Genomic DNA, 27,613 nt, shown 5'->3' with positions numbered 1-27,613 from the left:
TGCTGGGTTGTGGACTGAATAGTGGTGCTGGCACTTCTAATGAGTTATTTTAAAATACTTCAGCAGTTAATGTTCTGCCGTTCTCGTCTGAGTTGGGCTTTAGAGACTAGGCAAAAATGCGTTTCTCAGTTACTGAATTTTCAAATTTCCGTTTACAAGACGGAGACATTAAAGATGGACACTCCTGGAGACCGTTTCCTTGTTACTTCAGAATAAATTCAGTGTGACTGATACTGCAGCGGACTGATTGATTTACCGTGAGACAGAAGAACCATCTCTGTCAACAATAGTCTAATTCCATAAATACTTGCTATTTTGTGTCAAGGATGGTCCCAGGTGGCAAGGATAAAAAGCCTTCGGGGCATTTGTTATATTTAAGATAAACACGTAAACAGAGAGTTTCAAAAAGTGCAGTGAATTCAGCAGCAAGGGAGGACCTGAAAGGGGCCGCAGACCAGGGGATGGGAGTCTGGGGAGCGAGCAACCTCTTTTTTTTTTTTTTTTTAATTAACCATTTTAAAGTGAACAATTCAGTGGAATTTGGGAGAGTTTTTGCTGGAGGGAATATCTGAAATCATTTTTGATAGGACGTTGATGACAAGAGGAGGAAACAGATAAATGGAAGGACCAGCACAGATGTCACATAGGAAATATCTGTTGGTCTCACATGGTGGCATGTGTTCCTTTCCTGGTAACCACACCTTAAGTTTTCCTTTGGGAACCAGGTCTCTTCTTTCACCTGTGGAATTCAAGTGGTGCTAACAGCACCCCATTCAAAGTTTTACTCCCTCAATGTGCATATAGACCACAGGGATGGCGTGTGAACCAAATCAGGTTAATAAGCCCAGTCTTGGAAGAAGTTTTGTTTTGTTTTAAGCTTAGGTTGTTACATAACACAGCATAAATCTAGACTTCTGGTAGTCATTTTGCCTCTATTAATAATAACTTGCTTAAGAATAAGCCAATGCAGAGGGTAGCACAATTAAGGAGAGAGCTTCTGGTAGTACAATTTAAGCACCTAGATCTAGCCACACCTGAATCCCTTGGACTTTTCAGATAAGTGTGCCAATAAATTCTCCTTTTTAATGTAGCTACTTTGTATTGGGTTTCTGTCCTTTGAAATTGGAATAGTTCTAATGAAGTGTTTTAATTAGTTTGTTTCTAAGAAATTGTATTACTTTTGACTTAAACTGGCAGTTTCCAAATAAGTATGTTTCCTGTTAAAGGGAAGCTTATTTCCTCTTTTAATGTGTTCTGATTATCAGAAATTTAAGTTCAGTTTTGAAGCTATTGTCTTATTTCAGAACAACATTTTTATATCAATTATACACAAAAGAAAAGAAGCCTTTCACCCAATTTTTGACATAGAAAGTCATTTTATATAAAATTGTATTTTGTTTTTATATATTTTCTAGCCACCCTCTTGGTGAGGAGGATTTAGGTTTCGTGACGTGGATGCCCCTGGCCGTAGGGAGGTTAAACCTGAATACCATTTTAGGGTCTGCACATGCCTTACCTGATAGCACTTGGGGTCTCAACCCCTCCCTCTCCTGAGTTGGCAGTGGTATCTTGGCACCAGAGATTCCCACTTTTCAGAAGTACCTCTGAAGAGATCGTCTCCAGTTTAGTCTCAAGGCAGGTTTTTCAAGTCATCTGAAGATGTGCAGATGCGTTTAGGCCAAACACGTTTTTGTGATATCTGATCACCCATTGTTCACTCAAGCTAGACATTTCAGAGAGGAAGATTTCCCTGCGTTGTTGGCTTACCCGTCTTTCAAAACAGAAGCATTCCCTCGGGACCTGCAAGACGAAAACAAACCCAGATTGTACCTGGATCTGTCTCATCTGGTGATTATTTAGCAAGTGCAATTTCAGATCCGTCTCTCTGATGTCTTTATCAGTTACCTTTCCAGTCAAAGATAACTTTCATCTTTACACACCATTAATGAATTTTTTAAAAGTTTGCTTCCCTTATACACATATCTTGTCATTTATCTGGGGATACAAATTAAGTTAATGTGTTCTTCTCTGGGCTCTTGGGCTCTTTGAAATCATTTCATTTCTGTGCTTTTGTCTCTGGTTTGTGTTCATTTAAGGGAACCAAAGCAGATATAGACTTAAGAACATTAACCTGACAAAAGTAGTTGACTGTATTAGGGAACTCCTTCCTCATGGAAACAGAATGCAGACTTTGCTACAGAGCCTTGTTCCCCAGTTGGTCTTTGCACCAAGGGTGGGGTTCTTGGAGATGTGAACTGCGATCCAGTTCAGAGGCAAGAGGACTGGCCAGGTCCGCCTCTCTTATGATTCAATGGTTGGCTGAGCCAGCTTAGCAAACAACGAGCTTGCATGCCTTATTGAAGCAATAATCCTCAATTGGTCCAAAGGGAGATGCTGGCAGCTCATAGGGGAAGAGAAGCAGTTCGGTCCAGCCTGCACTGTGTCTGAGATACTCTGCAGAAGGCACTCACTCCCAGAGAATTCGGTCGACATCGAGACTTGGCCAGTCAATCCCAGGGATGTTGTGAGAAGGGTAATTTATATTAATCTGTACTCTTTTGACTATTTTCTGGTTCTTCTTTCTTGCTGTTCAAGCCATTTGGAAGTATGCAAGAATGGTGAGAATGTGGTGGTAGGTAAAAGGTCTTTTTTTTTTTTAATGCTAGTTTTATTTAGATGTAAACAATTAGTCCTCAAACTTCTGTTCTTGATGGAATATTTTTCACAAATAATGGAAATGCAGAAATTGAGGGTGCAGGGAACATGTCTCTGTGCTGTCAAAATCTGCAGTCTTGGAAGGCATGGATCCTTAGAAGGTGGTGAGCTGATAGCTTGCAGTTAGGAGGCAAAGGGTACTTACTTTAAGTCCCTTCCAATGGTTTCCCTTCGCTCACAGAAGGACACGGGGGCTCCTTCGCACCACCCGCAAACCCTAGTGGAATCTGAGCCTCCTGCCCCCGTGACTTCCCCTCATGCCACTTGGTCATTGTGCAGCAGCTCCAGGTGTACAAGCCATGCTTACCCTCCGCCGTCACCACAGGGCATTTGCATCTGCTACCTGGGCTGCTCCTGACCAGAACCAGAGCTTGGTGGCTTCTTCTGATCCTTCAGCTTTCAGCTTGAATGCCAGCTCCTCCTGGAGGCCTTGTCTAAACCTGCCTGAAACTAACCCCATTCCATATCCAGTCATTCTATCCAGTGACCGTGTTTTACCTTCTCCAGAGCACTTACCCCCACTATTGGAAATTGTTTTTTAGCTTGTCTGTTTGCTGTCCCTTCCTACTAGAGTTCATGTTCCATGAAGGTGGGGATGTTATTCACCACTGTCCTCCCAGCACTTAACTATCATCTGGCTCAGTTAACAATAAACATTTGAATTTTCTAGACCCATTCAAAGGCTGATCCACTACTGTGTATGTATCAAACATGAACAAATAGTTCTCTTGCCCCTTGCCGTCATGGGGAAAACTTCAGCCAACTGACACAGCACCGCCTCCCACGTACCCCTCCCCGCCACACACACACACACACACACACACACACAGAGGTCCCGGTGGCTCAGACAAGCTGGCTGGTTTGATTGGTTGAAAGCAGAGAGAGAGCAGTGGATGCTAACAGTCAGACGTGTTTGTCATCTTACTTGGAGGAGACACCTTCCCCTGAAGCGTCTTTCCAACACAAATGGCAATCCACCCCCCCAGGAACACACCCTGTTACACAGCATGGATGTCAAGTTTCAAAACTCAGGAAATCCCCGAAAGTTTCTTGCCATCTCTCCACATGTGACCTTTGACTTGGCTTTGTGAAGTGTGTAACCCTGCCACCTGGCAGGAGCAGAAAGAGAAGTGGGCTCTGGAAAAGCTCAGCGTGTCCCCTTTGCCCTTTCACAGTGACCCAGGGCCCACGGGCCAGGCCTCAGACGGATGCCATTCACCGGCCTCTGTTTCTGATCTCCCCACCCTCACATTCCCTTCTCCCTGGGGGCCTCTTGTTTACGTGGGCGAGAGAGGAAACAGAAAGAAACCTGACAAAAAGATTATTTTTGTGAGGCAATTTAATGGCAGGATAGAAAGCCAATGCCACCCTAGGGTCAGCCAGAAAGGCTAGATGTATAAGAATTGTATTTTCATTGTCACTTTGAAGTTGGAAGGATGGGAAAGCTCAGTGCCTTCCTACGCCTAAGGGTCCTTTAGGGATGACTGTTTACTGAGACACAAATGGCCTGTTTTATCGGGCGGTGCAGGCATGTCGTTTGAATGACACCTGGAATTCCTCTGAGATGGCAGAGAAACCTCATCCAGCCTCAGGCCCCCCTCCACCCTCAGACCCAGCTCCGCGGCCACAAGAGAGTGGGGCTGCCAGCAAGGCCAGTTTGGACAGGGGCTCAGAGATGCCCTGTCACCTCGAGGGATCGGGGGATTCGAGGCTAGAACAGTGGATGCAGATTTTGGGGTGTGAGGTGTTTGTGCCGAGATGGGAGCAGACGGAGGTTTTGAAGAGAAAGTGAGCTTGGCCCCTATTCATTATGGTCTGTCACAGGCTTGTTTCCCAGCAAAACAACTGTTCTGTCTTATCAACCTGTTCTTGCCTTTTGAAGATAAGCAAAAATACCACTCTTTCCTCAGCCCCAGTACCTGGCTCGTCTTGACCCGCAGGTGCTTTCAATTACTGGCTTCTTCCCAGAGCAGAGAGATGCGTTAACTTCCTGTCAGGGAGGATGAAGCTTTCCCAACCGCACTTGACTTTGGCTCCCATCGTAGGCGGACCGTTTGGGAGGTGGGTGTTTCCTATTGACTCCCCGTCCAAAAAAAAAACAAAAACAAAAAACACCAATGGGCTGACATGGGCCAGACTGGCTCTCGTAATTGTTTTGGCAATAGGGCTGCGCTCTTATCCAGAAAACACAAGAGCATCTCCCCTTAATCCAGTTTCCTCAACTAGTATCAAGCATCCGCTGTGTGTCAGGCCCTGTGTTGCGCTCAGGGGATGAAAAGAGATGAAAAGATACGAAACAAGGTGCCTGCTTGTCTGTGAGGAGGCTCATACACGGTTGTGTGCCTGCGTTCCCGTGTTATTATAATTCAAGAGTCGTTTACTGAATACCTGCCTTTTGGCAGGCACTTGGCACGAACCGTCTCCACTCCTCACGACAGTCTGGCTAAGGAGATAGTATTAACTTTAATTTACAGCCAGAGAAACTAAGGCTCAGAGAGGATGAATGACTCTTCAAGTTTATGCAGCAGGGAAGTGGTTCTGATTTACTGCATACTATTTTTTTTTCCAGTTGGACAGTCATTTAGATAGGGATGTATTTTTAAGTAAAGCCAGCTCATATGGCAGTTTTTAAGACCGTCTAACAAAACAGATACCCAAAGGAGAGAGATGATCTTCATAATCTTTAAAAGCCCAGTGAGCTGGTGGGGCTAAAGGATTTAAGAACTGCTTAACAGAGAGGCGGCATATGACATAGGATGAGACAAATAAGGGATAATTTCCGAAATGTCGGAAGCAAAGCTTTCTTCTCTGCTCCATTACTGGAAACAGGGATAAAGCGGAGGCTCAGCTGTTTCGTTCTGAAGGTATAAAGCCCGAGTGAAAAATGAACAACAGGTCTTTAACTTACTATCCCTTCCTGTGAGAAGGAAATGGCCGGGAACCTTAAGTACTGGAGCTCAGTGACTCACTTTGCTACAAACCATAGAATTAAAAGCATCTATATGACCAGTCAGTGCGTACACGTTTACCTGTTTTCACAAAATGCGTTCATAGACAGGTGAAACAAAACTTCCATGAAACGGTACCTCTGTTCCTACAACATACTCTGATACCTTCCATTGTAGCTAAGAAAACAAATTCTGGTCACAGTCCACTCACTAATGGCTCATGACCTGATGTTTGAAAAACAAGGCTCTGTCTAATCTCTCACTGTTCCTGTCTCCTTTCTATTCCTTAACCCCAGGAGCAACATCTCTACAGCGAACAATGGGAACACTGACACCCTTCCCCTTCCTCCATCATCTTCCTCATCCCCATGGACAGCACACGCGTCCCTCCTCCGACCCTCTGCACATACTTGTGCTTTAAATTCTGGGGACCTCTGGCATATGCACCACTTTGTTTTTGCAGATGAGGGATGTGTGTTAACTTGTTATTGATGCTCTGCAGATTATGATGGTTGAGGAATTTCCCCCTCCCCATGAATGAATCTTCTCTAATGTTCAGAAAACATTCTTCCTTGGATGCATCTGACATAACTTTCGTAACTGGAAAAAAAGTTACTCAACAGTTTTACAACTCCATCAGGAACTTTATCTTTTTATTTTGGAGAGAGAGGTTAAAACTCGAAAACCTGAATGAAACACAGGCCCAGTAAATGTTTTGAGGGTTGTCATTTCAATTACAAACATGATGGTTTTCTTATAATAGAAATGATTCCTTTGAAAGTAGTGGCACTGAAGTTTTGTGGTAGGGAAAACCAAATTGTCTTTCATGAGAATTGTCTATTTCAGTTTTGTTTTCTTGGGGAAAAATGCAATAGAACAAAAGTTATGTGTTTTAATTTTTTTAGAGTCAGCGTTAACCTGGTCTGAACCACTGAAGGTTTCTGACCAAACCTTATAATGTTTTTGTGAGAATAATAATATAGAAGAATATGTGGTGCCTTGTTGGGCTTTATTTGGAATCATTTTTATCATGAAAACTACAAAGGAAGAATATTAAGGGGAGATTGGAGTTTGGGGAACCACAAGAGGTTTTCATAAGGTTGTGATTTTGAAAATCTATTAAATAATGAAAATGAGATAATGATAAGATAATAACAGGTGGATTTGATAAATGGCCTACAATTATTAGTCTTTGTTGTAGATAAAAATTCACAGACATTTCTTATCAGCATGTTGTTTGAGCCAGAACTGTGACGCCATCGCTGATACCACCTTCTCCCTCACTTCCCATGTGAGCCATTATCTCTTGTTGATTCTACCTGAAGAGATAACTCAACATCCACCTGCTTCTATTTCTCAAGCAGGGAGAGACATCTTTAGGAGACTGCAATGTCTACCGTATCATCCACCCACTTCCACTCTTGCCTCCTCTGATCAGCTTTTATGGTAGCTGCCCGAGTAAACTATTAAAAACATAAATCAGACCATGACATTGCCCTATATACTGCAAAGTGCATTTCTAATACAGTCAACAGTCCATAAGGCTCTACAGGATCTAGCTTATCCCATCTCCCTAATCTCACCCCTTCTTGCCACACTTACTTTATGTTCCCTAAGCTCATCAAACTCCTTTCCTTCTTAGAGCCTTCCTTGATACCTTCTGCTGCCAAACATCATGAGCTTTGTTTCTTTCAAAGGAGTCATCTCAGGAGACTGTGCATATATTCTTATGATGCTGCCATTACCTGATAGATTTTTAAAGCATCTGTAAAACTGCATTCAGGAGCCTGTGTTGCAGAGGTTTTGTTTTGGTTTTTAAATCATAAGTGGAAGAATATTTGCCAATGCAAAGTTTGATTTAGGACATAGTTTTGAAAGTTCTTGTACAAATCTTCTTATTAAATTAAAATACATCCTCATAAGATCCACATTTGAAGTTGATACTGATGTTTAGAAAGCTAGGTAGATAGTAAGATAGTAGAGTTCAATCTAAATATATTAGCAGTTGTATTAATTTTAAATAGACATAATGCTCTAATTAAAGAACAAAGGTTGTCAGATTGGGTAAGGCCCAACTTAATGCTGCTTCAATAGGTAACATCTGAAATATAAGGTTGTAAAAAGGTTGGAAGTGAAAAGATGGGAAAAAATGTAAAATGTAAACACCAATGTCCGCCCCCCACCCCCTTGCCACAGAAAAGGCCCTTTGTAGCTATATTAATACTAAGATGACCTTAAAGCAAGAAACATTACCAGATATAAAGAGGATCTTTTACAATGGTAAATGGTAATTCATCTGGAAGTTATAATAATCCTCAGATTTTTGCCACTTAATAATATGAGCTTGACCAGATCAAAAATCAAGTCTCAAAATATTTGAAAGGATTAAAATCTTACAAAGGATTAAAAGTTGTTTACTATTCACTTAAGTTGCATCAGCAACAATAATCTTGAAAACAATAGTAAAACCTTGAATAGTTGCATATTTAAAAATTAAAAATTATTCTTCTATGTAAATAATGAAATGGGTCAAAGAAGAAATAACAATGACAATTAGAAAATATTTTACCTGAATAAGGAAATTTTGACATATCAAAATTTCATGTATAAAATGCAGCTAAAGCCATCTTTGAGGGAAATTTATAGCCTTAATTGTGTATGTTAGAATAAAGACTGAAAATTAATGAACCGAGTAGCCATCTCACAAAGAAAGGAAATAATAAACTGAAGAGAAGTAGAAGGAAGGAAAAAAAAAAAGCAGAAGAGCAGAAAAAAATGAATATTTAAAAGCAAATATATAGCAGAGGCCATCATCAAAGCCAAAATTTATTCTCTGAAAAGTATTAAAACTGACAAGCTCAAACAAGGAAAAAGAGAATAAAATAGTCAGATACTGGGAATGAAAAAAGAGGGTATCATTGTGGTGCCTTGCAGACATTGAAAATATAATATGAGGATACTCTCAACAATTTTAATAAGTACAAAATTTATGAAGAAAATATTATCAAGTTAATTAACATATAAAAAAAAGTTAACACATGAACAAATTGACTTTAAATCAGCAGCACAAGATTGGTTCAATGTAATATTCCACACTAATTTTGTAAAGGAGAAAAATCGTGTGATTATCTCATTATATGCCAGCGAAGTATTGATTGAAATCCAACATTAGTTCATGATATTAATTCTTAGTATACCAGGAAGGAAAAGGTAGTTTTCTTAATCTGAAAATGGTACCCACCCCAAAAAAGTACAGTGCAGTTTACATGTGTGCACCCCCAAATCTATAAGCCTGTGTCCTGTCAGAGGTCATTCTGGCCCCATTCAGACCTGTCCTGTGCCATTCAACATTTAATCCCCCATCTTCTCTATAATTTCTTCAAAAATTGATGAAATAAAAGAAAAATGAAATACTTGGTTTATTTTTGATGCTATATAGAATGCCTGTAAAGTTGGTAGGATTGGATTAAATATTGTTTTGGTTTTAAGTCAGATATTGCCCGAGAGAATACCTGAATTGACAGGCATGCAGAATTGGAAAGGAGGGCCAGGTCTGGAACCCAGGTCAAGGGCCAGACCTAGGATGAGCTGAGAGAAATCAGCTAGTGCAGAGAGGATGGGTAGCTGTCGTATGTCCAGAGGGGCTTTGTCCAGAGCCCGGGAAATGCAGGGTCACTGAGAGGCAGGACTATTATCTGTTTGGAGACAGGCTAAGTACCACCCTGTAGAATGAATTCTGCTTCTTGGAGTCTGTGAGGACTCTGCCTGGTGGGTGTTAACTGTGGCCGGAAGGACCCTGCCCACAGGGTGAGAGACTTACTTGGCAGGTGCCAGAGATGCCCCCAAAGAACCCTGTGACTCAAGGTAAATGAGACCATTCTTCCACTCCTCGGTTCCAATCAGTAATAAGCCAGGAAAATTTTTATGTGTGTGGTATATCATCATGAGAAGATAGAAGAAACATCGATTTTCAGCAGTTTCTTCCACCTGGTTCAATACTTTTGGCTACTGTGTCTCACATCACAGGGTGTTTTATAATTCAACTTGAGAGCTTATTAATTTCCAGTGAAATATTTTGATACAGTTGTCTGAATTCACAGAAACAATGCCAAGAACGACACAAAAAATAAAGTAGCCATTATCGCAGTCATCATTATTACTGCTGCACATTTCCTGTATTTCCCAGGGCACTCCGTCCTGGGAGTAGAAACAAATCACAGTATTAGTTACACAACAGCATTTCTTTGGCTCCAGCCAGCTCTTTCAGATTCCTCCCAAGTAACTTGGGAGTCTCCAGTGAATGTCTCGCATGCATCCTGTTGATTACTGCTGATCACCAGCAAGTTTATTCCCCTTCCACTCTGGGCAGGGTTTCCAGCAGCTGTGACTCCACACGTGGCCCGTAAGTCATCGGTAACTGGGAGTTCTTGAGATTTCTACCGATGCCCCCTCGAGGGTGACAACCTCACATCTATGGCACTGAAGTGTGGCCCAGGAGTGAGTGTCACCTCCCATAAACTGATAAATGCTGCTGGACAAATGCTTCTAATGTCTCAAACTTCTAGTGCCCCACTGAGATTTCAGATAAACTGCTCTTATTTGCTGGCACGACATTTCTTGTAATTTCTCTACCCAGGACTCCTGCGTGCCTGCTGGAATGGAGACCCTCCATATTCAGCAGGTAGACATTTTGTTGCTCTCAGATTGCTTCTTTTTATTTATCTTAGAAGAAAATCATTTCCTTGTCACTCCTTTTCCTTCCATGCCTAGCCTAGGAGGGTTCTCGGCTCCTCCTCTGTCGACATGGATTGGTCCAAAGAGAATCCACCTCTCAGTCGTCCACACATCAGGTACGCCTGGCCCCGGGGCACACAGGCTTCAGCTCAGATTTGGGACATAAGTATCTTCCTAGGACTGCCCCAACAAAAGGGGGAGCAGCTTAGCACTTTTCACAGTTAGATCTTAAAAATATTCCTTCCCGAACGTAAAAGATTGAGCGACCAGAATAATAGAGAAGTATTATGGAAGGTGATGATAGACTTTGAAGGAAGAAATCTGTCACGCAGACATGTCTCTGCCTCCTTTATCTGTCTGGTCAGGATGTGTTTTTTTCTTGAAAAAGGGTTTGTAGAGTTGAGAACTCATGGAGGTTTTTTGTTTTTTTTTTTTAAGTGAAACTATCTGTTTTTTGACAGTCCCCAAATTAATTATCTTGTAGCCTCTTATGGCTTGAAGCCTTTCAGCAAAATAGGGGATTTTTGTGTTATATGCACGTAAATCGGCAGTAAGTTTCTCCAAAGCAAATACTGTAAACTTTTCTATGCTACAGGACCAAATTCCTGAAACACAGGCTAGTTACCTGCTTCATTACGAAACATGAGCGCAAACAAATTTTATGGAAAAATTATGGAAAGCAATTGGCTAGAGAGTGATTACAGAGGTTAATCCGTGCGCTAATTGGCTTGTTTAGGACTTACCCCCAAACCAGATCCACCCATCATTTCTAGTGGAAGTAAATGATATAGCATTATGGCAATTAAAGCATGATTCATTTTCCCACAGCGTTTCTACATTAACCTAAAAATAACCATTTGGGTTTAATCCAAATCCACAAAAAAATATGCAACATCTAAATGGAGCTTTTACCTTTCAAGTAATTTTCCCTGCTGCTGAGTGTGTAGATGGATGCAAGACAGAACTTCATTTTTGAACCGCAGAGCTTAAAGGATATTCTCTTAGGGCATATACCTTCCTGCCAACCCCGATTTATTTATGCTACAGGTCATTATTCTAGTGAATGTGACACCGCAGTCATTCGCACAGGTACAAATTATAATGTGTATGTGCAAATTGTAACCTTCTTGCACAGAGCAAAGAGCAGAACTGTACCATGTGGTATAAGAGGGAAAAGTAAAAGTCACTTGATATAATAAAGAAAATAAATTATGAGGGGTTCTTTAACTGGGGGGATTTTTTTCCCTGAAAGATGCTTATTTCTGCTAAATTAATAAGAGTTTCTAACTGACATGCCAAGAGGGAGCAGATGGACTGACGGTACGTCCTGACCACATACTCCTCCTGGGCTGACATTTCGACCCCTGAATTTTGAACGTGGTGGCATTGTCAGCCCGGCCCCTTTCTGAGGCCCACGGGAAGTCAACCCGCTTGCATGCTCTTTTCTCTTTGTTGTGAGAGTACCTGTTCACCTTAAAATGCCTGAAGTTCCAGGGAACCAGAGAACCCAGGGTTATGAAGGGAGGGAGAGGTAGCAGGGGAGCGGGAGGAGACCCTGTTGGGACCAACATAGCATCCTGTGATGCTAGAGAAGGAGGGAGAGATGTGCCTCACTGGGTGGTCAAGGAGCACACGAGCGTGCTTCTCACTTTGGGACAATTCTTTAGGATTTCAGAACTTTGGGATATGATTTCTGATTGCATTTCTGCCCAGCTGGGTGTGTCTGTGAGCTCCCTTCTGATGAGCTCCAAGTCTTTCCTCATTAGTGTATTTTCAGGTCCAAACACAGTGCCAGGCACCTGGTAGTTGTTAAGTGTTTGACAGTGATCATGATACTGGTGATGATGATGGCGCCAGCAACAGCAGCTAACTTATCCACTGAGCTTTTTTTTGTATATATTTTCTTTTTTTTTTTTAACATTTTTTATTGATTTATAATCATTTTACAATGTTGTGTCAAATTCCAGTGTTCAGCACAATTTTTCAGTTATTCATGGACATATACACACTCATTGTCACATTTTTTTCTCTGTGAGTTATCATAACATTTTGTGTATATTTCCCTGTGCTATACAGTGTAGTCTATTCTACAATTTTGAAATCCCAGTCTATCCCTTCCCACCCTCCACCCCCCTGGTAACCATAAGTCTGTATTCTCTGTCTGTGAGTCTATTTCTGTCCTTTATTTACGCTTTGTTTTTGTTTGTTTGTTTGTTTTTGTTTTTGTTTTTTAGATTCCACATATGAGCGATCTCATATGGTATTTTTCTTTCTCTTTCTGGCTTACTTCACTTAGAATGACATTCTCCAGGAGCATCCATGTTGCTGCAAATGGCATTATGTTGTCGGTTTTTATGGCTGAGTAGTATTCCATTGTATAAATATACCACCTCTTCTTTATCCAGTCACCTGTTGATGGACATTTAGGCTGTTTCCATGCTTTGGCTATTGTAAATAGTGCTGCTATGAACATTGGGGTGCAGGTGTCATCCTGAAGTAGATTTCCTTCTGGATACAAGCCCAGGAGTGGGATTCCTGGGTCATATGGTAAGTCTATTCCTAGTCTTTTGAGGAATCTCCACACTGTTTTCCATAGTGGCTGCACCAAACTGCATTCCCACCAGCAGTGTAGGAGGGTTCCCCTTTCTCCACAGCCTCTCCAGCATTTGTCATTTGTGGATTTTTGAATGACGGCCATTCTGACTGGTGTGAGGTGATACCTCATTGTAGTTTTGATTTGCATTTCTCTGATAATTAGTGATATTGAGCATTTTTTCATGTGCTTTTTGATCATTTGTATGTCTTCCTTGGAGAATTGCTTGTTTAGGTCTTCTGCCCATTTTTGGATTGGGTTGTTAATTTTTTCTTATTGAGTTGTATGAGCTGCTTATATATTCTGGAGATCAAGCCTTTGTCGGTTTCACTTGCAAAAATTTTCTCCCATTCCGTAGGTTTTCTTCTTGTTTTATTTCTGGTTTCCTTTGCTGTGCAGAAGCTTGTAAGTTTCATTAGGTCCCATTTGTTTATTCTTGCTTTTATTTCTTCTAGGAGAAAATTTTTGACATGTATGTCAGATAATGTTTTGCCTATGTTTTCCTCTAGGAGGTTTATTGTATCTTGTCTTATGTTTAAGTCTTTGATCCATTTTGAGTTGATTTTTGTATATGGTGTAAGGGAGTGTTCTAGCTTCATTGTTTTACATGCTGCTGTCCAGTTTTCCCAACACCATTTGCTGAAGAGATTGTCTTTATTCCAATGTATATTCTTGCCTCCTTTGTCAAAGATGAGTTGACCAAAAGTTTGTGGGTTCATTTCTGGGCTCTCTATTCTGTTCCATTGGTCTATATGTCTGTTTTTGTACCAATACCATGCTGTCTTGATGACTGTAGCTCTATAGTATTGTCTGAAGTCTGGGAGAGTTATTCCTCCAGCCTCTTTCTTTCTCTTCAGTAATGCTTTGGCAATTCTAGGTCTTTGATGGTTCCATATGAATTTTATTATGATTTTTTCTAGTTCTGTGAAATATGTCCTGGGTAATTGGATAGGGATTGCATTAAATCTGTAGATTGCCTTGGGCAGTGTGACCATTTTAACAATATTGATTCTTCCAATCCAAGAGCATGGAATATCTTTCCATTTTTTAAAGTCTTCTTTAATTTCCTTCATCAATGGTTTATAGTTTTCTGTGTATAATTCTTTCACCTCCTTGGTTAGATTTATTCCCAGATATTTTATTACTTTGGATGCTATTTTAAAGGGGATTGTTTCTTTACTTTCTTCTTCTGTTGATTTATCGTCAGTGTAAAGAAATGCAACTGATTTTTGAACGTTAATTTTGTAACCTGCTACCTTGCTGAATTCTTCAATCAGCTCTATGTATATATTTTCTAATGTAATCTTCATGGCAGTCATCTTGAAGGCAGGCAGGCAGGCAGGCAGGCAGGCAGGCAGGCAGGCTTGCTTGCTTGCTTGCTTGCTTCACTGATGAAACACCGATTTTCAGCCCCTTCCCCAAGGTCCCACAACTAGTGTCAGAGCCGGGGGTCAGATCTCTCTGCTCATGGAAACAGTACAAAAATGCAGTGAGTTGAATGAAGTATTGAATGTGGCAAGTGGCGTTTCCATTCATATCCACGGACCTAGAAGCTGGATGTTTTGTGTTAGACTGGGGCAGGATTTCTTAACCTATTGACATCTTGCACCAGGGAATACGTTGTTGTGGGAGCTGTCCTGTGTGTGCTGGGGTATTTAGCAGCATTCCTGCCTTCTGCCTGCTGAATGCTGGTAGCACAGCATCCCCCCATCCCCACTCCCACTCCCCTAGTTGTGACAACCCAGAAGGTCTCTCGAGGGCATATTGTTGCCTGTTGAGAAGCACTGGAGCGAGAAGGGCACCTGAGGCATCTGCTTCTTGAGCACAGATTCCTACTGGGGGCACCTGGGACACTTTAACTTCCAGAGACCAACAGCGCCACTGTCAACGGCCCCTAGAAGATCAAGCTCAAGTGCATTTGCCTTCCTCCATGATGACGTTACTGTCTTCACCCTCTAGGAGTTAGGGTTAGGGATGAGGTAGGACATAGCGTTTAGTTTTTTGGTATTTTTCCATGTTTTCTCCTTCAGTTATGGAAGAGAAGGAATCAAAATGTTATCCCTAGAAAATGACAAAAACCTGTCCAGAAAAGTCACTTTCTTATCCCAGGAGAGGAGAAGGGTAGACATTTAGGAGTAGGACCATGAGTAAAAGGTATTGCAGTGGTAGGAAGAATTTAATTCACTGGTTGCAGCAACAGTGGCCCTACTCTTAAGAACACGAGACCAGGTCCAATGCAAGTATCCCAGGCCCAGAGGAGATTGGGAAGAGGACCCAAGTGGATTGTTTCATACCCCACTCTCTTAGGTTTCTTGAGAATCTCTGTTTATTGAGGACCCTGAGTCTGTGATTGACTCATAAAATGGGAAGGCTGTATTGGACAGAAGGGTGTGGTTTGATTTAAAATAGGAAGAGCCAAACATTTTTAAAATCCTGAGTGAGAAATGAACAGGTAAGTCCATTTGGAAACGTAGCAGACGTTCCACCTGGCACTTTTTTTGTTGCTAAAAACTAGAAGTATCCAAACACTTGAGTCCACGTCAGATTGAAGTTACTGAGGTGCTCATCAAGGCTCTGCATATGTTACGTTGTTAAAGGTAATGCTGCAAACCAAGTTGTTTACTACAAAGGGAGGCTTGCGAATTTCTCAGACCTTTCAGTTAGCTACTATTCTTTGACGTTGGTAACCTAGAGAGTAAATCCCCGATTTTGAAAATAAAAATGTATCATTTTATTAAAAAAATAAAATAAAAATAGGAAGAGCCAGAGTACATCTTTGGAGAGAAGATTCAACTTTTGCATTTGAAATTCATTGCTGAAGATTCCCAGACTCATTCTGCACTAACATCGGGGTCTGCCGCTCCGGCGATCACAGGTTTGGGACCTCACGTGGCCATCCTGTCCTGCAGTTCTGCTCTTGTGAGCATTCTAGTGTGGATACCCAGACTGCTTTAAATGGGGACTCCAGTGCGCCTGTAACAATGGGAATTCCTGAGTACTGCAGAGCCCCTTTTAGGGAGTGTAGTCAGGTTTAAAGTTACTTAGTAAGTCCTCTGGAGACCATTTGAGATTAATGAGGCTAACTCTGTATGTATTTAATTCATTGAAAGTAATATTAAAGCAGGAGAGAATGCATTTTATGGAATTTTTATGCTTTAGGACTCGGGGCAGATGTTTTTTATTCTGATTAATTTAAAAAATCAGTAAGTGTGGATAATCTTGATTTAAGAAAATCCAGATTTGCAAAATAGATAAACTGGGCCATGAGTTCAGAGTACTGTATGTATATTCTTCACCTTGCCCCCACCAAAAAAAAAAAAAAAAAAACACCCAAAAGCATGATTTAAATAATACTTCTAATTATTAAGGGCCATTCAGGTCCCCAGTATTTGACTCAGAGGCCATGAGGATGGGAAGGGAGTCAGTGACAGAAGTAAGTGCTCAGGACTCAGCCTGATTGATTATCAGTGAGAAATAGAAAAAAGATACCAGAAATGTAATGTGAGTTCAAGGGAACTATCACTTGGCTTGCTGAAATACATTTGTATGACAACTTCTTTGGACGTTACTTTTGTGGAAATCCTAGAAAAATTGGACAAAATATTGAGAAGGGAGAAAAGCTAAGCAGGAGAAGGAATGTGGTTGTGTATAAAGAGCTGGGGGAAGTCTAGCCTTTGGTCCTTGCCTTCAGTCTGCCCCCCTTGTGGGAGAGGGACGTACTTTCCAGGAGCTGTCCACAATCCCTCCCCAGGATCAGGTGCTTACTCCCTGGAAGCAAATCTTCCGACTGGGCTCTTCAGGATTTACACTGTAATCCTTGCTTTCAAGAACTGTGTATGCTCGTGTTGAATAAATTAAAGCATGCCCATTAAAAAGACCACTATGCTTTTGATAAAAGTCCTTCCCCAAACTTTTTGGCCTCAGAACTTTACACCCTTAAAAATTACTGACGACGCCAAAGAACTTTTGTTCATCTGATTAATATTTGCTATATTAGAAATTAAATAGGAAAAAATCAATATATGTATTCTTACATTTAAAAAGAACATTAAACATATTACCTGCTAAATAACACACTTTTTGGAAAATATGTTTTTCAAAACAAAAAATGCTAGAACAGTAAGTCTTGTTTTAGATTTTTGCAAATCCCTTTTATATCTTACTTGTTGGCTCAAAAGAAGACATATGGATTCTCTTACCTTTTTCACTGTTCAGTCTGTTATGATACGTTTCAGTTGAAGAATATAAAGAAAATCCTGTCCCACAAATATATGGGAGGAGCATTTCAATAGCCTTTTTGAATAATTGTGGATATGCTTCTTTGATACTGGACCTCAACTCAAAAACTACCTTGATTCTATTTCAGGCTACAGCAGTTTGACCCTCAGTGGCTTGTCCCCCATTAGTGCAAAGGTCAACACGGTGAAAAAGGCAAATAACATTTCAGTACTGTTATGAAAATAGATTTGACTTTTGAGACCCAAAGAAAGGATGTCAGGGACACTTAGGAGCCTGCTGTGCATACTTTGAGAACTGCTGTTATAGAACAACATTTTAAAATGTGGGAAAGTCCATAGCGTATTACTTAGCAATAAAGGAACACAAAAATTTATCCTGTTTTTAAATAAAAATATTTATAGTAAAGAGAAAAACTGGAAAGTGTGTATCAAACTGTTAAACAATGATAATATCTCAGGATAGAAGAATTAGGGGTCATTGTATTCTCCTCTTTTTGTTTATTTTGTAAGAATTTCCTGTAGAAAATGTTTTGTGACAGAACAGTTGTTGATTCAATCTTTAACTGACTAGAAATTAAATATTTTGAAATTTTTAGCAAAATACAGAACCTCTTCTTATAGTCCCATTACCCCCCCGTAAGACTGTTTTCACTCTTTTTAAAAAATTTTATTGCGGATGTGAGAATACTTAACATAAAATCTACTCTCTCAATTTTTTAAGTGTACAAGACAGTGTTGTTAAGCACAACTGACCACTCGAACTTACATGCTTTCACTTCTTGTTCATTTTAGGTTTTATTCATTTGTATTTATGTTTTGAATAGTGTTTTCCATACAATAGTAGAAAATTCATTTTTCTACTTGTAATTGTATTTGGCCAAGACCTTTCAGTCTAATTATATGTCAAATATTAACATTCTTAGTAGTGGTACAAATTTTGGCTCCTATGGAGATGAACTGGCTAATCTAAATGGTACCCAGTGATATTAGTTAACGCAATTTCTTCTAACAGAAAGTAACAGTGACTTTTCATTAGCTGAGTTTAAAGAAATGTAATCACTGCATTAACACTCTAATAACTTTAGATCCTAAATTATGCTAATTTGATTTTAATGATTTAGCAAATTCCTGTTTGTTCTTAAAGATTTAAAAATAGCCAGGGGTACCATAGCTTAGGCAGTTTTGTTTAATGTTATTGTCGCTGTAGCTACCCCCTTTTAACTTTTAATCATTCTCAACCTGGTTGATTCCGCACACCACTTAGGGCTAATGTGGAAAGATAACTCTTTTCAAATTCTGATGATGCCTTATGTCTGCACAGGAGAGATTTCTGCTGGTTGGCATTCCACCATAGCCATTTTCTAAGCCAGGCAATTTTCATTTCTTAGCTTCACTTGTATGAAGAGCTCCAGCTGAGGTTATGTTTTACAGGTCGGCTCGGCAGGGTCAGTCCCGGGTGGCTTCCTATCAGAAGTGGTAAGTCAGAAATAATTGAATGGCACCACCTTTCCTTTGTGCGACTTTGATTCTTTGGGAGAAATTTTACTCTTTCTGTCTATCACAAAGTAAATCCCTGCAACATCTTGTCTACTCTGATTATATACTTCAGTTCCTAACAATATCTGCGTCAAGCTTGTTACCTCCATTGAATCAGGTGATTTATGGGAGCTGATAGGTATTGTTGGAAATGCTATGAACATAGGATGCTTTGTTTAGTTACTTCCTGTCTCTTCCAACGTAGCCTTCGCTCACATGCCACAGGAAGTATTAGGTGAATATTAAAACGTACACAGGAGAGTTGTCCTCACTTCAGTAATTGATTCCGAGGGATCCTGAGTCAGAGGCATTCTTGGCACCTAAACTTCAGCTACTCCAGGTTGGACAGCTTAGTGTGACAGCTGCATTACTTGTTTGTTTGTTGTTTTCATAGTTGTACAAACGATTGTTAGAATATTGGCTTTTTTAATTGAGTGGTCGCTGGAGATACTCAGCCTGGGATCAAACTCAGCTCCTCTCCTTCTAGCAGTAGTATTGTGCACTGCTAGTAATGATACTCGCAGTGTTATTGGTGTTGTTGAAGCCAGCTAGCCACTTTCCGTCAATGTCTTTTTCTGTAAAATGGGGATAACAGGATTCCTCCAAGGACTGAATGAGCTAACATGCACAGAATACTTAAGACAAACAGGAAATTTTAACATACATGAACTACTGTTGTTGTTAGTAGAACTGTAATTCTTTATTTAGGTCAGCACACAACAATGGTACAGAATTCTCCCCCCCCCCCACCAAGTTTTGTATCAAGCAACCTGAAGTGCCACATTAAGATACTAACTAATATATATAAAATAGAGAAACAGCAAGTTTATACTGTATAGCACAGGAAACTATATTCAATATCTTATAGTAACTTACGTTCATGTATGACTGAAGGATTATGCTGTACACCAGAAATGGAAACAACACTGTAAACTGACTATACTTTTATATATATATAGTTTGGGAGGAGTCAGGTTGTGCATACGCTACCCTCATTAAAACCTTTTTCAAGTATAAGAGAACATGATATTGCTCAGACTTAAAAATAAGGAAGGGAGAATGGGGGAGTCAGAGAACAAGAAAGAGATACTGGCAAACATGGAAGTTCCCAAATTAAAAAAAAAAAAATTCAGTGGAGGGGGTGAATAATAGGATGAAAATGCTGAGTGCCAAAATAGTAATTTGGGAAGTTAAGGCACTCCTACCGAAGTGCAAAGCAATGGGACAGAAGAATGAAAACATGAGCAAAATGTGGGTCATGGAAAATCAATCTGAGAGGTCAAACAGTTATTGACTGGGAGTTCTAGAAGGGAGCAGAGAAAATAGATAAGAAAGTAATCAAAGAAATTATCAGAGAAATAGCAGAAGATAATTTCTCTAAGTTGAAAATAGACTTGTGTCTTGAGATTAAATGGTTTGGCCAAATTCTAGCACAATGAAAGGAAAACAAAGTACATCTAAGTGCATCTTGATGAAATTTCAGAACTTCTAGGAAAGGAGAAAGAAAAAGTTCTGTTCTCACAGATGAAAAAGAAAGTTATGTAAGAAAGAGAACATTATGTGAGCAGACTTCTTTTCACCACCCTGGATTCTTCAATACAATGACATATAAAGCTCTTAAATTGTCATGGAAAATTACATTAAGCCCAGAAATCACAGACATGAAGGTGTAATAAAGATATTTTTCAAGGTGCAAAACCTTCTATAAAAAATAACTTACAGATCTACCACAACAAAATTAAAAGCGAAACGAATGATAACATTTTAAAAGTGGACAGCAAAATATTCAAACTTGTAACAATGATAGAATTTTATTTTAAAATAACAGTGAACAAATTTTTATCCAATAGATTGATAATATTCAGTGTTGGCGAATATGGGAAATAAGTACTCTCACATATGCACTTTAGGTGACATTATGATAATTTAGTCCTGTCATCTTGGAAGGTAGTGTGGCAGCGTATTTTACTATTTAATAGCTACATTCCATTGGATCTAACAATTCTACATGTCTACAGTAAGACAACAGGCCTATGTATAGAACAGTATGTGCTAGATATACTGGGGGTACATCATGCGAGGGACGGAACCAGGGGATTGGGCAAAGAGCATCATCTCAGTAATCTTCTGTGCTGTTTACGTGACGGTGACGTAAGTAATTAAGTGCCCAAGAATTCAGAAGGAGAAAGGGTCCTGAATTCTGTCAGAGGCTATGTCAACAAAAAGGAGATTAAGCCTGATTTACTTTTATAGGAAACAAACTCGATCAACAGAGAGAAGGTGGAGCTGAATCTTCTCCAAATTCACATGAGTCAAAACATTCAGTTTTGAGCCGACATCAAGCTTGGGAAGTTTCAACCCCAAAGGAAGCCCTTTGGGAAAATTACGACAGAGTGAAAATTGGATTATAATGGAAGTTTATCTACTCTATAATTTTATGGTTTTCCAAATAGTGTATCATCTCACTTTACATTGTGTTTACGTAATTAGATGTTTGAAATATGGAAAACAATATTTAGAAGAAAGCAAAAACATAGACTTAATGAGCCTCCAAAAGCATAAACCGAAAAGAGAAATTCAGGTGTCTTTGTATTCTAATCATACAGATCATATTTCTGATGTAGAAAGTTAGGTGCCTCTCTTTACTGCCATCACTCAGATTCTTTTTTTTTTTTTTAATTGAAATACCATCAGTTACAATGTGTCAGTTTCTGGCATACAGCACAATGTTCCATTCATGCATATACACACATATATTCGTTTTCATATTCTTTTTCATTAAAGGTTATTACAAGATATTGAATATAGTTCCCTGTGCTATACAGAAGAAACTTTTTTAAAATCTATTTTCATATATAGTGGCTAACATTTGTAAATCTCAAACACTCAGATTCTTTATCACATATATCTATTTTTTCTTTTTGCAAGATGCGTCCGACTAAATTCACTGACAGAGGATAAAACCAGAAAGGTAGATTGTTTCTAGGTTTCTTCCCAGCTGGACTGAAACTAGCTATGTCATAAACTCTACTTGTATAAAAGGGTTGAGAAATGGGGGTCTCGAAATCAATATAAAAAAAATACCAAGCTGATTTTCCTTTCCTTAAGTAGCATACAGTAGAATTTTTAGAGGAGAGAAACTCCATAACTGGGGTTTATGGGGATAAATAGAGAATTGAGCGTAGGAGAGTGTGATGGTTGTGAAGTGACCACACCTCTCCCGGGAGCTGTGACATCACGGCTGTGGAGCACCCAGCAGAGGGCCTGGCACACAATACCCCGCTGGTCCTAACTAATATTATTTAGATTATTAATTTATTTAACAAACTTTTATTGCATGTCTGCTCTGTGTCACGCACGGTGTGTGAGGCACTCAGGGGTGGGCCTTTGGGAGGGGAAGAGGCCTGAGGTTGAGGGAGGTGGTCTCGCCCCGCCATTTACTTGAGAGCAAATAACTTCCAAGTTAAGAAGAAAGTAAAGTAAGCTGTGCTGTAACTGGATGCTTTTCTGCTCTAGGACTTCGCACTGGTGCCCCTGCACCGCAGCACCTTTCAGTTAGGGTGAGCAGGGAGGGAGAGAGAAACTGCATATGAACATAATTTATTTGAGACTCAAAAAGAACTTTACATTCAAAATGTTCTGCTAACCACTGCTTTACTTTGCTTTCCCGTGGCCTCCTAGTTCAAAGAACATTAAAATCTTATTTTTTTTCAGTATTTTAGAAAACCCTGCCTTTCTTTTATTACAGAGCTTTTGAAAAGCTCATTTAGAAACTTACGTGCTTTAAAATTTTTTTCATCTTTTTTTTGAGGCCAGGATAAAAGAGTGAAAATAATGGGTAAAAAACAAAGGCTTTCAAGTGCAAGGTGTAGAGGTTTTAATTAAAGGATGATGAAAAAGTGACTAGTCCTCCAAATCTTTAATAAAGCTAGTTAATTCCCCTCTAACGCTGTGGGAATTATGCTCTAATGAGCTGGGACATTTTATTCATAATCAGGCAACATTATGTGCTTTTAATTAACATTTGTACTTCCGTTTATCGGCCACTATTGAAAGAAAAGTGGTACCAAGATACCAAATAGTATCCTACCTTGTTTCTTAATCATCTTTAAAAAACTTCAGGCATCAAGTCTGCACGGAGCATTGTTTGCTGAGAATTGCATGGATCGAAGTAACAGGCCCATCTCTCTTCTCTAGAAGTGCACCATCCGGTATAAATTATGGTCAGGTTAAGAGGACACCCATCAATCCAAGGAATTAAAACTACGTATTATTCAGCAGCCCGTTGAATGAGAGAAAATATTTGCAAATCACGTATCTGATAAGGGATTAATATCCAGAATATATAAAGAACTACAACTCAGAAATAACAGCAACAACAACAACAAAAACCCAATTTAATAAATGGGCAAAGGACTTAAATAGACGTGCAGATGGCCAACAAGTATAATAAAAGAAGCTCAGTATTAACAGTCATTAGGGAAATGCAAATCAAAACTACAGTGAGATATCTCCAACCCTTTAAAATGGCTACTATCAAAAAGGAAAAAAAAGAAACAGAAAATAACAAGACTTGATGAGAATGTGAAGAAATGGAACACTTGGCTGGTAGGAATAAAATGATGCAGCCACTATGAAAACAGTATGACAATTGCTCAAAAAAGGAATAATAGATTTACGAGATGATCCATCAATTTTACTTCTCGGTATGTATCCAAAAGAATTAAAAGCAGAGTTTCAAAGAGGTATTTGTATATCCATGTTCATAGCAACATTTCCTACAATAACCAAAAAGTGGAGGCAACCCAATTATCCATCTATGGATGAACAGATAAACAAAATGTGCTATATATGCACAATGCAATATTACTCAGCCTTAAAAAGGAAGGAAATTCTGACCATGCTACAACATGGATAAACCTTGAGGACATTATACCAAATGAATTAAACCAGTCATTAAAAAAATACTGCATAATTTCACTTATACAAGACACTTAGAATAGTCAAATTCATAGAAGCAGAGTGTAGAATGGTGGTTTCCAGGGGCTGGAGGTAGGTGAATCAGGGGGCTAGTTTTGCACATTGAGAAGAGTTCTGTAGGTGGATGGTGGTGATGGTTGCACAACAGTATCGATGTACTTAATGCTGCTGAATTATATAGTTGAACATTGTTAAAATAGACATAATATTATGTCTCTTTTACCACAATTAAAATTTTTAAATATATATCTATATGCATTATTTCACATTAAATGTAAAAGGAGAGTTGATGAAATGAGGATTTTAAGAACAAAGTCAAATTTTTTCTTCTTCCCTTTCTTCCTTCCTAATTGAACACCTTCTAAGTGCCCTATGTCCAGAATACTGTGTCAAAAACAAAATTACTCTTCAGAACTCATGTTGCTGTAGAATCATGAGAGGAGAACCAGACAATAGCATATCAACTAATGCATATATGTTGGAATTTCAGGCGGTGAGGTTATGAAAAGAAATAATAAAGCAGGGTGAAGAGAGAAATGGAAGCACTGGTTTAAATAAGGTGGTCAGGTAAGTCCTCTCTGACAGGATGTCATTTGAACAGAAACGTGAATGAAAAGAAAGGCTTACCTGTGCAGATATCTGAGGGGAGCTCTTCCAGGGAGAGGAACCAGCATGTCCAAGGGCCCAGAAGCTGGAACGTGCCTGCTGTGTTTGAGGACAGCACGGGGCCCAGGTCGCCGGGGCAGAGCGAGTGGGGCAAGGAGGGCGGCAGCCGTATTTCATGGTCATGACAGGACTCGGGCTGAGGAGGATGTGAGGCGAGCAGACTCGAGAACTAGTCCAAAGATTTGACCTCAACACAGAGGTGCGTGGTGGAATCAGCGGGGACCCAGACAGGAACACTGTCCAGGGTAGGGGACAAGAGATGGGAGCCTGAAGGTGAATATGCTTGTCAGTGAAAGGAATTAGGGAACCAGGAATCACTGGGGCTTTCGTCAATTAATGAGAGAAATGTCTCTTTGGAGACCATGGGGTGAGAACTTAACCCTGATCACAGTTGGGTTTTCAGATGTCATTATCAAAGCAAGGAGTTAGGGAGAAGGCGTGCGGTTAACTGAAGAGGTCTGAGGGCTGGAACAGCGCGAGGAAGGCAACTGGGGGACTCAGGTCGTCTCCAGATGCTTGGACTGTGGCTGGAGCTGTGGAGGAAGGAAAGGAAGGGACCGGTTCCGCAGGTACCGTGAAGGAAGAAAGGGTGCCGAATGCTTGGTTAGAACCTCTGTGTTGGATGAAGAAGAAGGATGGATTAAATGAAAAGTTAAAGTTAGGACCTTCTCATTGACTGAGTTTGTTGTGTGCCACACCGACCTGCTTGTGAACCCCTCCTCAAGAAGGAGAATCTGGTGACTGAATTGACTACATTTTCTGGACTAATTATGTCAAATGATGGCATTGGTTGATGGCTGATGCTTGATGGTTAGATTTACCTTCTCTGGAACCAGAGTGATATCTTGGAGATCAGGTGGTTCTGTCATCCTCCCGTGTAGGGGACCTCAGAGGCTACCCGGAGGGTGGAGTGGGGAGGGTGTCTGAGAGGAGGCTCACGGGACAGGGTCCCTGGTCACTTCTACCAGAGCAGCTCTGGGTCTGTCAAAAGATTTGTTTCCTTGAGAGATTCTCCTTGAACACAGCTTAACGGGGAAGAGAGGGGTTAAAAAGTCACTGATCTTGTTTGTCACATGAGAAAACAGTGACTGTGCGAACAAGTGATGTCCTCTGCTCTAGTACCCCCTGCTGCCATCCTCCTTCTCCTGTTCTCCTCTTTCCCACTTTTACAGTTGGTGCAGATTTTCAAAGGGATTCCTCCTTGGACTCTTACCACCAGTGTCTGCAGGGGTTGGAGCAGATCTGGTAAACCACCACTTAAAAAATAAGAACCCAGGTTTCCTGCCTTCCTCCTCTTGTCTCTTAGAAATAGACCTTATTTCCTGAGAGCCTCATCCAGCATAGGGCCAAGGAACTTGGCTTTTTGGTACACACCTCAGATGTTGCTTTTGTAGGTAGCCCTGAGGCCACGTTTTGAGAATAACCAAACTTGATTTTTTGTAAAGGAACCACCCTTCCAGGGTGTAGGTTAGGAATTATTGAACTTTATGGATAAAAAAAACAGGATGTTCTGCTACTGTGATGCGGTTAAGACCCAAATTCTGTGTTCTTCCCACAAAACCATTCCTTCCCAAATGCAGGTCTACAAAGCAGTGCTTTTCGGTGTTTGTATTTTTTATATGACCTGTATGAAATGAGGAAATTGTAGGACAGTGTTGTGTTTTTTTTTTATCAAGAGTCTCTGTTTATTCTGAGATTCTTTTATACTAAATGTTTTTAGTAGCAGAATATCCCTTCTTTCATGACATGGTGGTAATTGTTTGTAGTAGTTTTTTTTAATGGCATAAAATCCACAAATCTGGATGCCAAAGCACTAAAAGCCCAGCGTGTCCACCTGAAAAGGAAGCGCCAGGCAAACAGTGGAACGCTGCCTTCCAGGTCTCCCCGGGCCCCATCCTGGGTGCCCGGCGGGTTCCGCAGAGCACTCTTTGAGGATCACTGAGGTGGTGGACCGTGTACCAGACAAAGAGTTGTGAGACCGAGATTCCAGTCTTGTCTCCATCGTGAATAGCTGTGTGACTTCAGTAAACCACTTCGCTTCTCTGGGCCCATATCACCATCTAAGATTCTCTGTGCTTAGGGATAAACTTTTGTATTTTGAAGTAAGGGGATTATTAAAATGGATTAGAGGTTATTTTCCTTCATTATGAGTAATTCATCAGCTCTACCATATTTGTATGAAACAACTAATACAATTTTTTACTAAGCCCAGTCCACGGAAAGCTCATTAAGCCAACACCGGCTTACCCAGGGTGGTGGTTAATTCAAAGCAACCGCTATTCCCTAGTAATCTGGATCTCTGTGGTTTAGTAGTAAAATATTGAATTATCTGAATCTCGTTAATGCAAGACTCATTTTTTTCAATTTCCCTATTCTTAAATAGAGTTTTCCCTTCTAATTCAAGAACCGTGATGTATGTGCCATCGAGCATCTGCCTCTGACTTCTCAGAAGGTGGACTCACCTTGATAGCCAAGATCCCACACCAAGGATCTAGTCCACAAATAAACTGTCAGATACTTAATTTGATTCTCTTCGTAACTCTATACTAATCAGTCTCTGTGGTATCTTATAAATACTTAAATGCCACATCAGCTTTAAAATTCACGTATCATTTGGGGGCAACTCTCTTGCCTTGTAGCACTAATTTTTTCGTGTATCTGACAAGCGCGTAACGCGCTCACTCTGTCTGCGGAACTGAGCGAGGCCTTGAGGACTTAGTCCCAGACCTCAGGAAGCTCCCAGTCCAGTGGAGGAGTCAGTCTTACAAATAAATGATTAAAATACAGTCTAAATGCAGTATTGGGCAATTCACATTTTCAGCCTTTACACTCGAACTTCTGTTCGTGTCTGTTCCAAGCAGTGGACTCGCAGGGCGAAGCTGTCTTTCCGTGTAGGCTGGGACTTGCGGTCAGAGAGGTCATGGGTGCACTTAGCCCCCTTGAGAACCTGCCGAGGCTGTTCAGGCCTTCCCGGTCTCTGTTGTCCTTCCTTTTTAGGATTAAATTCCTTTTTAGGAGGAGGGACACAAGAGTGGCCTCGTAGGACCCAGGGACGAAGAGCTGCTTTGGTACCGAAGGATTTGTATGCAAAACGTGAGGGGAAAGGGGGAGACTGCAGCTTTCCCCGTGGGGGTGAGGGTAGTCACTGGCCTCTTAGGAGGGAGAACTTGGACACAGTCCCTCCTGTGGGAGCCGGACTGCCC

The 27,613-nt window shown here is 40.4% G+C and overlaps 1 protein-coding gene across 6 annotated transcripts in view; it reads left to right on the top strand.

Moving 5' to 3' along the window:
• Window positions 1-27,613, top strand: part of ENOX1 (ecto-NOX disulfide-thiol exchanger 1) — a 512,511-nt gene that overhangs the window by 196,372 nt on the left and 288,526 nt on the right. The window contains exon 1 of one of the 6 annotated variants that reach the window (XM_032496082.1): window positions 18,686-18,704. The exons of the other annotated variants lie outside the window; for them this stretch is intronic. The gene's annotated coding sequence lies outside the window, so the exon portion shown is untranslated. Of the gene's footprint in view, window positions 1-18,685; window positions 18,705-27,613 lie in introns of those variants that run through there. 6 annotated transcript variants of the gene reach the window in all.

Source organism: Camelus ferus, chromosome 14, assembly GCF_009834535.1.
Source record: "Camelus ferus isolate YT-003-E chromosome 14, BCGSAC_Cfer_1.0, whole genome shotgun sequence".
Taxonomy (NCBI): Eukaryota; Metazoa; Chordata; class Mammalia; order Artiodactyla; family Camelidae; genus Camelus; species Camelus ferus.
The sequence above is the reverse complement of the archived record's forward strand: the minus strand, read 5'-3'. Positions and strand labels throughout refer to the sequence as shown.